Here is a 15,753-nt window from a genome sequence, read left to right as displayed (position 1 = left end):
GATACAATTTGCTATTTGATCAAAGGAATGGTATTGCAGGTTTGGATGCTAATGCTTATGGTGAAGATCATATATGATGAATGATAGTCATGGTCTTGAATGAATTGTTGGTCTTACAACTTGCGTCTGCTTAGGGGGAGCATGGATGGATTGATACAACTTAGCATATACAAAGGGGAGCTCAATCCGAAAGTTCAGCATGTACTCAGGGGGAGTATGGACAACAAAAGGTATACCAAGGAAGAGAATATCTTGGTCCGCCCTTTGCCCTTGATGTCAAAAGGGGAGAGTGACTTGGTGTGGTGGTTGCCATCAAGTCCAAAGGGGGAGATTGTTGGCATTGTGATACAAGTGTTGTCCTTGACAGAAACTCACTCAGAGGTTGATACAGGTTATGGCAACTTAATCAGAGGACAGATCTTAGTACAACAGGTCAAGAAAGAGATATACGCAGGTTCATTGTGACAAATCAGCGTATACACGTTGATTGGACGTGCCAAAGATGCTTATGCATATACACGCACTTTCACGCAAGGAAAAGCGTGTACTGTGGGAAAACTTATGTCTTTGTCCGTGTTAGATAGTCCTCGGTATTTGAACCTATGGTTTTGGACCATGGTGTCTCGTCAGAAGTATTGATCCCAAGTATTGGGCCCATGGTATTGATTTATTATGGTTTTGGACCATGGTATTGAAAGAAGCCTAACCTATATAAGGAAAAGATCATTAGGCAAAGGAGAAGAGCAAGGAATGGATGTTTGACGAAGCGGGAAGATCTAATATTGTTGGTTATCTGTTTGTGATGCTTGGCTAGGGTTGGATATGATAGTGAAGGTATAAGTAATTATCTTTAGATCTATACGTAGGTTGTCTCTGGTGAAAGCACATATAAACGCAGTTTTGATATAGTCAAGCAGCGTATGCATTATGAGATTTGGTGTTTCAGGTTGCTGTTGATTCTAGTGGTTGTTGCAGAGTTCTGGGCTCTGGTTTGTGTTCTGTGTTTTTGATGATAGGGTTTCAGTGATTCAGTATTGGGTGATTTACAGATTTATGATGCAAGTATAAGTTGATGATTATATTGTAGCAGTGATTGTTTTGTACTCATGGATCTAGTTTGAAAATTTATGAAATGTGGTCCCTGAAGAAAAGAAGGTTGTAGCCTTCTGTAGGTCAGCACCTACATACTAGTATATTAGCTAGGACAAGAGCTGAGTGGGTTGTAGCTCCCTTCCAGAAGTAGATGGAAAATGAGAGAGGATTGTAGCCCTCTGCAGGTTGAAGCTTGCGTGCTGGTAAAGGACTGCACCAGTACATTGTAAAATAATTTTCTTATTAAAGGAAGAAAGAGACGAATTGTAGCAGGCGGTTTTCACCCACATTGGGTTTCCACCTTATATCATGGTGTTCATGTGTGCTTCTTATGTGTGATGATCTGTTCTATTTTACTACACCTGATTACTTTTATTATGGTTAATAATTTTCTAATGAATTTACTGAAGATAAGCTAACTGAATCATGAGATTACTGCATGTACGCTAGTTGCATTTAACACAGTCGCGTATATACGCTGATATAATGAACTGAAGCTGGGTATATGAATCTGAGTATGAAATTGAAAAGTATCTCATTTGATAATGCTGATTCACCCCCCCCCCCCCCTCTATCAGTATTATTTGCAACACATCTCACGTTCCCTGTGTTACAGGTGCGCTGATCAGACTAGACCTCTTCTGCTCCTAGATTTTGGTTTCTATGTTCACTCTTTTCAGCTCTATTCAGGAGTTTTAATATCTGTAGTCAGTATACCCCTATTGAAACCCCCTTCCTTGCTATTATTCCGCCTCCATTATGCAAAGAACTGTAAATGTTTTTATGTATTTTGAGCCATTTTCAGTTCTCTTTTACAAAGAAGTAGCGTAATTGAGCTGTCATTTCTTGATTTGAAAGTGTCGCAAGTGTCGTTTTCAGTCATATAAGAGAATCTAATTGTTCATGATAGTCGATTACACTATTACTCTTGTATCTTATTTGAATTAGTAGTTTTTCAAGTGTCAAAAGCAAGTTTTTAATTCCAAATCGCAAAGTGTCGTCATTGCATTCATTTTGTCTTGAAAAGAAACTTGTTGGTAATGTTGCTTTGAAAAATAATTCAGATTTGCACTTAGCTTTCTTTTTATCATTCACACATTAAGAAGGCTGAAAACAAATACATGCATGTGCATTTTCATTTAGACTGTTTGATGGTTTGATTTAGGACAGTGCATATAGTATGTGCTCTCTGCTCTATGTTGAAAGAATTTCGCCTCTCTTTCCTTAGTAGCTAGGATTTTCATTGCAAAAAGAAGATTGAACGACCGTTTATCATCTTAGATTGCATTTTAGGAATTTTACATCTACATCACGCGGTGAACCTGAAAGGCAAATTTCTTAAGCAAGATCAACTGTAAAATAAATTTAATCAATCTAAAAACACTTTGGAACCTAACACACAACATTTAGAAGTCTAGGTTAGAGACGTATTCCGACATCGTAAAGCCTAGTAACTGTTGTTTTCATTGCTGGTTGGGTGATTCCCCCACTTTGAGACGACAAGTGCCAGTACAAACTTGTGTTCCAACGTACCGTCGAGTATATATTGGGAGACCACAATAGGCTTTATCCTTTATCCATAGGAAGTCATGTCTACCGCCCTATCAATCGCAATGCACTGAACACAACATTCGGGAAGATTGACTACCGTACAATAAAAAGTATTCTGCAGTTTTGCGATTGGTTTGGTAATCCCTCTGTCTAGATTTCCAGAGTAGTCTCTTTCATTCTATTTCAAACTCCTTAAAGGAAAAGGTCCATCTGAGCACTTGTCACTTCAGGCTCATTAAAAATCGAAAGAGACTAGAGTCATCTTTTGTTTTTTCTCGACTCCTAAAAATTGAAAAAATAAGTTGTGTCAAAGCATCTAAAATTTATTTTAATCGGAATAAACATCACCTTTCCTACGTTGGTCTTAGGTTGAGAAAAATGGAGTCCACCAACCAAGGAGTTCCCCTTGGAGGAAATCCTAGTCCTTTCTCCTCTTGGGTAGATGTTGGTGCGCCCCATATGGCCACATTGTCACTTCTATGATTGACAATCGGCTTGACTGTATGGCTCTTCTCAACCTCTGTCATTCAGAACACCATGATTCCTAAACAATCAAGTCAACAACTAAACGATACCAGAGTTACCCCCCAACTCTCTACTTCGGCCAATTCTTCCTCTCCTCCTTCCTTTTCACTTGATGAAGCTGGTAAAGCCAAAAATCAAGTAACTAAGAAGAAGAAGGACAAGAAGAAGAAAGAGAAGAAGAAGAAGGAGCCAAAGGTGAAAAGGGGTGACCAGGAATTGTCTAGCGAAAATCCACACACTGCACCATCCAGGCCTAAGTCGCCATGTGTCATTTTCAAAGGAGACCACTATCATCGAGATTGTCCTTGCATCCCTCGGATCTTAAGGGACTGGTCTCCTCGTTTACATAATCGGGTGTCATCAACCTCTGATGATCATGTTGAAAGTACACCGTCAACTAGTGAAAGTGAAGCCCTTGGACAAAAAGGAAGATGTAAATTTCCTTGTAAATTGTGTGAAGGCGATCACGTCGTCCACCATTGTCCCTTCCTAGATGAGGCTAAAAGAGTTTTGGATGACCATCCAGTTTCACCGTTACGGCTTCCTCCTGGATATAAGAAGCTCTTGCCGAGTCCGTCACTAGTTGAAAATCCGGCTGACACGCCCTTGTGGTCGGCCGAAGCGTCTATCATTGAAGATAAACCATCTGAATCCACACCAGACGAAATTCAAAAGGTCGAGGTGGCATTTGACTCGGTCTTGCCTTCAGAGGATCCATCTTTAGATGATACAGTCACCGAAGAGAACAAGAACGACACTGTCTAGGTTCTCTTCGTAAGCACAGACTTCGATGAACATGGGGGTAGTCTACCTGTTCCTTTACCATAGGAAGGAAGTTCGTCAGAGTCGAATCCGGCCGTCTATTCGGTCCCACCTCCAAGAAACCTAATTGTTTCCTTCGATTGGAATCTACTAGGCAGACCTTGCTTACTGGCTAGTGTGCCATTTCGAATCATTGCTCAAATATATAGAATGGTCATGGCCGGTACCATCATAGATGAAGGGGCTTCTGTGAGTATCCTTTCCTCAACTGTTTGGAAAGCGCTTGGTTTTCCATCACTTTTTCCTGAAATGAGAAATCTAAAAGGCTTTTCATAGGAAACAGTCGACTGTTAGGGATCCTTCCCAGTGTGCCAATAACATTGAGAAAGAAAACCGTTCACATGAACATAATGGTAGTCCAAGGATCCCTAGATTATAATCTACTCCTTGGACGCGACTATATTTATTGCATGGGAGCCATTGTCTCCTCACTCTTTAGAGTAATGTGTTTTCCGCATGAAGGAAGAGTGGTCAAGCTTGCAAACCAGCTTTCATTCCCTAGTTCACACATAGAAAATAGTCATATACCATCCTTGAATGGTCTTTTCACGCAAGGAATGTCTCATCAATCCCCAGTCCGTCCTCCTGATGAGCGTGAGTGATTCAGAGGATATGACTGAAACCTAGGGGGCATGCACCCTGGCCTATTTCGATAGGAAAACCTTGGGTATAGGGTAGGTTTTCACGAAGGATATATGACTGGTTGACACACCCATCCATTTAGGAAAATGGGGTTAGACCAGAATAAGATACCTCTGTTACAGGTAGGCCTTTCTCGATAAAAGAAATGTTTTATCTGCAAATTGAGGGGTAACCTGGAAACTCTACTTCACTATACCTGGGGGCATGCAAAACTTTTGGCATGCAAGTGAAGAGCGACCATTTATTTTTTAAAATTTGTAGGTCCTCTAACCGTTTAAACTCGTAGGATTGGTCATTTCCTAACTTACATAAAGAAAGGATGTGGGGAAAAGCTTTGAAAAAATTCCATTTATAAATGAGACATCCTTATTATACAATTGGATCGAGCAATTTTAACACAAAATTCAAGCTCGTTAAAAAATAAACATAAGCAATGAGCAAATGTTCCCCCAGAGTTTAAGCTCATTAAAAAATGAACCAGTTTCTGGTAAATAACCATCGTGAATGTATTATCATCAGCCTTTAAAGCCTTGGTCGTGTTCTCATCATCACCTCCACTTTGTATTGACCGATCATTCACCTCCATTTGATTGTTTACCCTTTTTGAGGGACAGCTACGAAGAGTGATCCTGTTAGCCATCCTTGTGACACTGCCGTGATTGGAAAATTCCAAACCTTACCTGGAATTAGCTGCTACCCGAACTTATCACTCGTTCCTAAAAAAAAACGAGTCTCCTTTAAGCTCTTTTCAACTGACTCGTAAAATATGAAAAGATTGCCGAGAAATTGGCCTCTCCAGCTTGTTAAAGTGACCAGAAGTTATATCCCTCCTTTAGATTTTAATCTTCTTGGACTTGAGGGATTATTACACAAAAAGATCGAGTGCTTGTTTTGTTCGGCTTGTTAAAAGTACTGAAAATTCATCCCTTTTGTATTGTTTTATACTTTTTCAGACTCAAGGATTATATGACAAAAAAGGATTATTGGAGCTTTCTTTACGTCCCTTTTTCAGACTCTCTAAAATTGAAAAGTACTGAGTTATCCTTGTCGTTAAACTCGTTAAAACCAAATAGCGACAAACTTGTCCATATATACAAGAACGAGTTTCACTATCGCTAGGCTCGTTAAAACATAGCGATGGGTTTGCACGAAGGGAAAATTATAGAACAAGCATATGTTATCATCCTCAAGCTTGACAAAAATAAAGAGGTACTGGTCAGCAATGACTGGGGAAAAATTGGGAAGAAAACTTGAAGAAACTTTATTGGTAGCAAGTTGCTCTTGAACATGACACTTTCACTCCGCATCCGAGCCGGGTTGGGTTGGTTTCATTCACTGGTCATATCACCGTGGGTCCATCACACCATCCATATTTGGGGTTAACGATACCAATCCATCATGTCAGTGTCGCCGATATGTTCAAGAGAAGTCGCTCAGAGAATTCACCTGTGTCTCACCCACTGCAATACATTTACGCTCCATTCTTTCATGACCGCCACCTTGAACCTTATATCACCAGATCATTTTCACCTCCATTAAAATCATTTTCTCTGTTCCATGTCATTGATGTGGGATCCACTAAGGCCCTCCTATGACAGATCGCTTCTTGTCGACATCAGCTCATTATCCAAGAAGTCGATCTAGGAACAACCCTTTCAGTACTTTGAAGCTTGCATGCCTCAATGGCAAGTTTCTCACTTCCGGCGACAGGTTTACATCAATGGCCTTCGACCAAAAGATTTTGCATGGTGTTCGACGCCAAGTCCCTTTATTCACACCATGTGAATTGTACTGTAGTACCTTGAGGGTCATCATCATTATCGGCAATTCCTCTCGTGCCTGTTAACAAATTACATCATTGGCTGGTAATCAAGCGATGTCTTTCCATGTTCGACTCCAGAACATCTCTCACATGGATCGACTTGTACTTTGAGTGAATATCGAACGAGATTGAAGACCCGGATCTAGTTTCATCCATCCGGGCTGTGATATATATTCAGGAAAATAAAGACATCAAATGTACATCATTACTGCACAAATAATCATCCAACCTAAGGGATGATGGCTCTACTAGAATCATCAGTCTACACTTAGACGATTGTCTGTCTTATGTACATGAAAATGAATTTATAAAGCTGAGCATGGGAATGCCTATCTCAGCTAGATCATGAAAATATTATGAAGATAATGTATTGTATTGTATCTTATTACAGGTCACCTTCCAGCTCGAAAAAACTTCAGATCCTCATGATAAAGAATTTCACCCGACATCAACAGATTAACAACCTCATGCTTTAGGGGGCAACTGTTATAGACATTTTTGGGCACTACAAACCCAATCATAAATGTCGATAAACCAAGGGCTCTTAAGTCCCTAAAAGTGTTGTTCCAACCTCTAAAAGAACAAGGTCAACTGATTACATCTTCTCCCAGAAGTTCTCCATGAAAAACTACTCAGAATTGCTCAAAACTGGACCATCTCACCTGCTCCATGATCAAAGTGCATTGCATCCCACCTAAATACACATGAGAGGTGCAATGCACACTGAAAAGCCCTTCTATGGGGTTCGATGGGCGAGAGTGGACAAATGGCAGGGTCAATGTGTAAGGTGGAGGATCATGGAATCTTCCAGAAACTTCTCCTGTGACACTTGCCTCTCTGCATTCGCCCAGGGATGAGTAAGATATCATCAATCTCCAAGTGGAATCAAGAAATATCAGAGAGGAAACTAATCAAATCTCAAAAGCTGACTCACCCCCCTTGCAAACATCTATATATGGATCCCTCATCCCAGAGATCCAAAGGTTGGAATTTTGTATCTTGTAAGGAAGTGCTGCTGGTTTCCTGGTGCAACATCATAGTGTTGGGTGATCTAAGCTTTTCATGAGTTGAAGAAGGGCTTTCTTACTGAGAGGATGATGCTGGGTCAAAACATTGGTTGTAATCCTCTTTGCTATTCTTGACTATTAATAAAGCTATTCAAGTTTTCCTCCACATTCTTGTATGATTGATGATATATGCATTTGTGTGGTCAATATATATCTAGTCCTATATTGTTTATGATAGTAGTTCTTGGATAGTGTTATGCTGCTTTGATTCTACAGGTGCTCTTTGAAGCTGGGTAGACGAGGAAGTGAGTGGCAAAGATCTATTAGAAGGGAGAGGAATCAAGTAAGGAACCAAGCGCAAGACAGAGGTTGGTCTCCTTCTTTCCCCTCTTGTATACTTCTCATAAAGGAAAACGAGAGTGGTTTTAGTTTGTTTGTTTCTAAGGTAGCTACCAGCCTTAGTGGGACTAGCAGCTCTGCATAGACACTAGATTTCCTGATAACATCAACATTTTGTAAAAATTATAAGAAAAATTACCCTTCTATAGTGCTAATAGAAATCTTGTGTGGAAATTTTGATGATCTTATTCAACATATGGGCATTGACATTTATGATCACGATTTAATGTAAAATTAAATTGAAAAATATTTGTTTGAGTTATATTTTCATCACGATGGAATCATAGTAACTATTTTTCAAGATATTCCGAAAAAGTTCTAGCAGACAAAGGTTTCTTCTTTCACTGAAAATGAAATAGATCAACATCCTGATGTAGAAATGTATGATTTGTCTTATGAGTATGAAGGAAATTTACAGTAGTATTGTCAGCTGTTGATTCACCAAGAGAATGAACAAGAGAGACAATCAAATTTTTCTTCAACTTATCAAATTTCAAGTTCTGAAATTCAAAACATTTAGCTCACTTTAGATGAAGATGAAGGTGTCATCCATGAAATAAGTAAGCTAAAAATTGACAGCTATAATCAATAGTTACAAGAGGATAATGAAGAGAATATTGTTTTAGATTACTTAGATAGTGAAGAATCTATTCATGAGTATACATCTCTTTAATTGACATTTTCATAATTTTTTAAAAGCCAAGATGACACTCTTGTTGAACATGGGAAGATTTATGAAAAAATTGCTCCCATTTCTTTCCAAGACTTGCTTTTGAAGAATATTTTCTTGTTTTGTTGGAATCAACAACGAAAGGATATATTTTGTTTTCTCCAAGTCAACAAGAAGGATATATTAAGGGAATTTTTTATGTTTTTAAAGATCCCGTGGCTAGTCTATTACTGTCATTAGAGCAAAAGAATGCTATGGAATTTATGGATCATAAAAATATTTTAAGTGAAAATTTCGAGTTATCATTTTCTCAAATTTTATTTCTGCGTGGAGAAACCAAATGCCAGTTTCTGTTAAGTAGACATTTTCTTGATTGGATACATTGGTTGGATCAATTCACATGAGTGTATATATATCTTCAATAGGTGTGGACATCTATCATCAATGTTTGAAGCCTCAAGAGAATGCCCTAAGACTTTGGTGATGTGTTGTTAAATTTCTTATTTCCTTTAAAGTTTCATATTTGTTATTAGTTAGTGAGTTGAGTCTTTTTATTTTTGACTCCATTTCCCAATACTTAGGAAACTAGTCTACAATTTTCTTGGCACCTCACGGGGAGGCTACCATTCTCTTTAGAGCCAATGTTACAGTCCTGGGGTCTAGGAATCAAATTTATTTGCCTCTTTTTATTCATTTTGGGATTTTGTATGTTAGTTTAGCTTGTGAATGATTGTTTTCATAGTATAAAGCATCATTCTCTAAGGTCACTAAAATTTTTCCATGTCATAGAAGGTCCTTAAATATAAAATGAAATTTGAGAGAGTCTAAGTCCATGAGAGGGTCACAAGATCATTCTTCATGTAGAGTCCTTGAGGGTTCAAGGGGTTTTATTTCATGGGGTTTCCCTTTATCATCAGTTAAAACCATAATCATCAAGTTTCATTTGTTAAAGTTTTATAGGTTTGTTAGTGGTGTCCATCATGTCCCCATTCCCCCATTCATAATTCATCACTCAGATTTCACCATTTATAATTCATAGCTCCCTTTCATATACTCTTTCCATATACCCCTTCCATTCATAAATCACCTTCATAGACTCCCTTCATTTACATTTACCATCATATGCACCCTTCTACCCTCAACTCACCTCTCATCATCATTTCCATTATATCCCCTAAATCCATAACTCATTATCATCATTCATAATTCATAATTATTACAACATTTTACCCAATGTTTACACTAATGACCAAAACAAGAGATATGAGTTGAACATTTTCAAATCTTTTTTCATGTTTCCCTCATTCTCTCTCCAATCCATATTTTGTGCTCTAAGAAGGTTCATCAGTTTTCACAACACAAAGCCAAAATCAACTTGGAAGAGGTTTGAAGGTAGGTTCTTTCAAATAGTATAAGGTTGTTGCGCAACAGCTACGCAAATCCTATTTTACACAGTCATTGCCCAAATGTTATGCAAACTGAGAAAAACCATTTTAGAGGTCTATGGGCATGGAGAGAAGTAGTTAGAGGGAGATACATCATCACCAAGTCATCACAGGCACATATAGACACTTATCTTGGCACGGAACCATCTGCCACCGTATTAATCATGGAGGTTTGTTACACTCTGTTATGCAATTTCCTTTGAAATTGAAAGTTTTGGTCATCATTTTCAAAAGAGGTTTCTAACCGAATGGAAAAGAATTTAGAGAAATGGAAAGAGGTTGTTTCCAAGCATGGGCCAGGTAATAAACAAATCCTTCAATTACTTCACGGGTATTATGGTTTTGGAGATATAGAACAATCTTGGAGGCCTATGTTTCAAAAAATATTTTTTTTCATTTTCCTCTTGTTTTAGTCATTGTATTTTTATGCACTTTTCTAACATATGGAAGTGAATTTTTCAAAAATGAAGGATGTTTGTGTCGAGAATATGCCAAAGAACAAAAAATAGTCTCATCTTATGCAAAGGTTTCACGGTTTGGGAATTATAGGTGTCACTTGGAGACCCTTTGTCCAGAATTTCTTGCTGACAAAATTTTGAAATGTTTTTTGAAATTCGATTTGTATATTCGAATTTTGGTAGATTGAGAATGTGTTATGTGTTATAAGGTGAATGTAATGGATGGTTGGTAACTACAATGTTTTTGGAGAAGGAAACGTCAAACAAATTCAAAATTTGAATTCTGTTGTGCAAATAGTGAGCAATTAGTTGGGAGGTCGACAAATGCTAAAGAGGATATCTCATGGGTTCTGTTATCACTGAAAATTCTAATGCCAAAATTTCAAATCCGCTCACAAAGCTCTTTAGGTTATTTCGTAGCTCATGTGATAATTTTAAAGTGTTTCCGCAGCGCATAAAGCCTTTTTGTAATTTCGCAGCGCAACATGTTTTAGGCTGCACTACAAAATTGGGAATTTGTTCGAATCCATAGCAACTGTCATGCAAAATAGCTCTGCGGTGGATTTATTTTACAGGTGGCATGCTCTCAAGCTCCTGCGTGTATGCTTGTTATCAATTCTGAATCTCGAAGCCTCAAAGTTCATGTAGGAGAGGAAGCTGCTCGCAAGAAGGCTAAGAAATTGGAACTTTTAAAAGCAGAAAGGAAGGAGAAAACAATGACATTATTTCAACAGTCACAAAAACATATATTCTACACCGAACCTAGTAAAGTTGAAGCTGGGAACTCTGTTACAGTATTTTACAACCCATCTAATACAGTTTTGAATGGTAAATCTGAAGTATGGTTTCGGTGCTCTTTCAATCGATGGACTCATCGACTTGGTGTTCTTCCACCCCAGCAAATGATCCCGGCAGATAATGGCTCCCATGTGAAGGCAACTGTTAAAGTGCCACTAGATGCATATATGATGGATTTTGTTTTCTCTGAAAGAGGCGATGAACATGGTGGATTGTATGACAATAGAAATGGTATGGACTACCATGTTGCTGTGGTTGGAAGAATTCTGAGGGAGCCACCAATGCACATTGTGCATATAGCTGTGGAAATGGCACCTGTTGCAAAGGTTGGAGGACTGGCAAATGTGGTTACAAGTCTTTCTCGTGCAGTTCAAGAATTGGGACATAATGCTGAGATCATTTGCCCAAAATACGATTGTCGTGATTACAGCAAGGTTCACGATTTACAATTTAGGAAAGAATTTTCTTGGGGAGGTACCAAATTTAAAGTCTGGAATGGAATGGAAGATATTTCAAATTCCAAGAAAAGGTTGTGCCCGAGGGATGCATTAATAAATATATATATATGTGTGAAAAGGGGATAGCGGTAATATAAATTATTATGAAGCCGAATGGAAGTCAAGGTTGCCGTTGTCTGCATATGCTTTGACGGGGAACTTCCCAGTGGTAATTTTACTTTGCACTCACAGCTGTTGTGGCAGGCTCTCATGATCACCAACGGAGGTCCATCAAAACTCTGTTTCATACCCAAGTCTCAAAATCGTGGTCCTCTTTGAAACCAATGCTCAATCAGAATCGGTTCATGAGAAGGCTTCTTTTCGTCGACTTATTCCAAGTTGTCATTGCCTTGTGATAGTTGAAGGTTTTTAAAAGGATGGAGCGAAGAAGCAACCATTCTATATACATTTTCAAGATAAAAAACCCCTTGTCTTTGTAGCTCTTTATGACACATGGCAAGATTCTGAAGGAGGAGTACTCTTTACATTTACTATTTTGACTACACGTTCCTCTAAGGCGTTGGCGTGGCTTCATGATTGAATGCCTGTTATATTGGGGACGGAGGGTGCAATTGATGCTTGGTGGAATGACCTTTCTTGCCTTACATTTGAAACAGTTACTCAGCTATACGAAAAATCTGATCTGGTGTGGTATCCAGTGACTCCTGCAATGGGCAGAACACAATTTGATGGGCCAGAATGCATCAAGGGGATCAAGTTGAAACCTGAAAAAAAGAAATTCCATATCAGACTTCTTTCAAGAAAGGATACACCTGTCAAAAGTTCTGTTCATGAAACCTATGAAGCACAATTTGCCCTGATGAAAATCTTCGGAAATTTGTGAAGTTTGCAGACATATCGTACAGCACAATTTTTCCTTAACAGTTTTGAAGAACGCTTGAGTGTTCAGAAGCAAGAGAAAGCGGAGAAGGAAAAGCTCAGACTCGCAGCTATAGGAGAGGATCTGCTGTCTATCGCGGTGGATCAACCCTTCCGTTTTCTAGCTACATTCACATTTGTAGTTAGAGCATTCTCAATGTTGGATGAATTGCTATGATTTCGTGAGGCTGGTATTGAAGTCCTTGTAACGGATTTCAATACGTGCATATACTAATCTCTTTAGACAGGCTGACAGAGTTGAAAAAACTTGCTGAGGTTGTCCAACGCCTGGAACAAGGAGATTTGAAGCTCCGGGTTCGCACACTGGAGTCAGAACGAGCATTCAAACGAGTTGCTTCTGCTCAAAAGCGCGATAGGAAATGTTGTCATGGAAGGAACCTTAGTTAATCTGGCTACAATTTTGTACATCAATTCCATTCGGATGTCAGCTATGGCTATATACATGAAGGTTTCTGTTGACATTATCATGTTCCGTGGATATCAATATTGTTGAATTGTTGGGAATACTTCAGGAGAAGATCATGATGCTTCCATAGATTCTTTCAATCAAGAAGGGAGTGTTTTAATGGTCAACTCTGTATCCAATCTTGTGTCACACCTGGAAAGTTCAAGGGCTGAATGCTTGCAATGGGAGACTGGCTCCTTGGATGAAGAGGAAATCTATTTAGAAGCTAATATTGAAGATTTGAGTTTTTCTGTTCAAGTCTTTGCGCAAGAAGTGAAGTTCAATACAATGGTGAAACAATTTGAAATCTTTGAAAACCTTTTTGATATAAAGTGGAAAAGGCACAGAGTTTAGCTTGTCAAATTGTGGAGAGTTGGTGAAAAAAGCAGAAATGCCTGTGACAGATATTTCCCTTTGTTTTCTACTAACACAGAAGACTGATCAAGAACTAGCTTTTCTGCGGGAATGTGATGAGGTGTGGAATGTCTATGGTGTGCTCAACTGTGATCATCCAGAATCCTTACGGAACAGGCTCCTGATCCATTTGTTAATTTGGAAAAGAATGAAACTATGTATAACAATGATTGTCATCCTAGAACCACATCAAGGCTCTTCTTACCCGATAGCCTTACTCTTTTAACATCACTTCAAGTCTTATTATCTGCGTTGTCTTCTTCACATTCAAGAAGCAGTAACCTAAACTCCACTGGTCCTCCAGTATATGATCAAAGTCCAGTGAGTAGCATTAACGTTATTGGGCCAGAGGAATTATTGATAGAAAATGAAAAGGGAAGGCAATTTAATGATGCAGAAAAGCCTGAGGGGAAGGATTTTCGAATTGGACAGTTGACAGAAAAATTTGCTTCAGATATTGGTGTTAGAAATGAGGAAAATACGGGCAAGATGATGCTTCAGAATAGTTTGAAGGACAATCAGTGGTGCCAAGGTTCACCTATGGTGCTGTATAAGGAGCAGCTTTCTGGTAGTTAAGAATATCAGTGTTGGTTGAGAAGAAGCTGCCCCTGAGGAACTATTCTGATAACTTGCTACTAGTTTGTTTGTTTACTTCATCCGGTAGTTTAATCTTGACTGACTTTCCATGAATATGGGGTGAGGCATGTTTGCAGGTACATGAAACGGTGGACAGTACATCCAGAACGTGGCATTGGGAAATTAAATGATAAAGGCATGCCTCTTTAGATCCGAATATTTGGAGGCAAACCAAGGACCAACAAACAGGGGCAGTTTCCTATGTTTCAGGGGATTGGAGAACATGCGACATTGAAGATCAAACATGAAGCATTAAAGGTCCATCACCGCCACCGCCAGAAGGGAACCAAATGTCAGAGAATGAACCTGTTTTCTCCTTTTTCTCGTAGGAACACCATCTTGATTGTAATTAATGCTATGTTTAGCATGTTGTCGAATTAGAATCCTAGTTGTTTTAGGTTTCTAAAGCTGTCAATTAACAGTCTGTTGTATTTATTAATTAGTTTCAAATGTTAGTAGGTGTCATTATAGGCAGAATTGGAGTTCCCCTCACGCTGGAGGAGGAACCTCAGTTAGGTAGAAGAGCTCTATATATAGCTGAGGGAGAAATGTAATGGGGGTTGGATGTTTTGGAGAAGACTGCTTTTGGTTTATTTATAAACAAATTTCAGTAATGAAAATGACTGCTTCTTCTTCTCAGGATTCATACATTGTTTCAGATGCTCAAGATATATGTGTTTTGTTTTACCCTTTATGTTTTACAGCTTTATAGATACACAATCACTCAGAATTCACTCTGCTGCTTTGATTTCCTGTGTGTATTTGTAAGTTGAGGTTTATTTGAGAGGTGTCTTGAGTATTTAAACATTACATGCCCTGACTTCCATGAATGAGTGGTTTTATAGTTTGCTGAAATAATGATTAACTCCATGAACCCAATGGAAATCTTTGTAAGGTCTGTCCAGCCAATTCATATGTTAAATTTACTTTGCAAGAGTTAGCCATCTCATCAATATTTAAAATCAGTAACCCCTTTGAGAGAGCCCTCTCATGCTAAGGAGGCTAAGCCTTAGTCAAAAGTCTGGTTTGAAATAGTTACACAGAGTCTGACTGATTAGTAGCCTTCAGTGCTTGATTTTGTGATAACAGGTTCTACACTAGCACCACACAATTTCAATAATACCCATCAGCTTCGTTTTTTTCTAGGATGATATGCAACTATGCCAATCTTGGAGGCCTATTTCACCTTGATGCACAACTATATCAGTCACGCCTATTTTTGCATTTTGTTATTTTGGGACCTTATATAATTATGATAATGATGAGGATAGGTTGTTAGTGATAAGGATAGGGATAGATATATGGATAGGTTTGATATTCTAAAGATTTTTGTTGCTAATTTTTCTGTCATGCTTTTAATATGATATTTCCAAGGTTAAGTTTCTCTTGATCTTCTTAGCTAACAGGAGATGAAAAAGAACAATATATGAAAAAGGGTTAGATTTATGAGAAAAGAGCCACGTGTATGTGTTTTATTTTCTGAAATAAAATTATCAGTGCAAAGTATTTGGCACTTTACCAGAGATTCTTGTGGTATGATTTTCAAGTTCTATGTTTCCCTTCTTATGTGTATTTCATGATCTTAAATGTTATATCTTCACCTCTAAATTTGATATAAACATTTCTAAGA

Source organism: Pinus tabuliformis, chromosome 1_2 (genome assembly GCF_031772625.1).
Source record: "Pinus tabuliformis cultivar Carrire ecotype Pingquan chromosome 1_2, CPIR1, whole genome shotgun sequence".
In the NCBI taxonomy this organism is placed as follows: domain Eukaryota; kingdom Viridiplantae; phylum Streptophyta; class Pinopsida; order Pinales; family Pinaceae; genus Pinus; species Pinus tabuliformis.
This window is presented reverse-complemented; position numbering follows the sequence as displayed.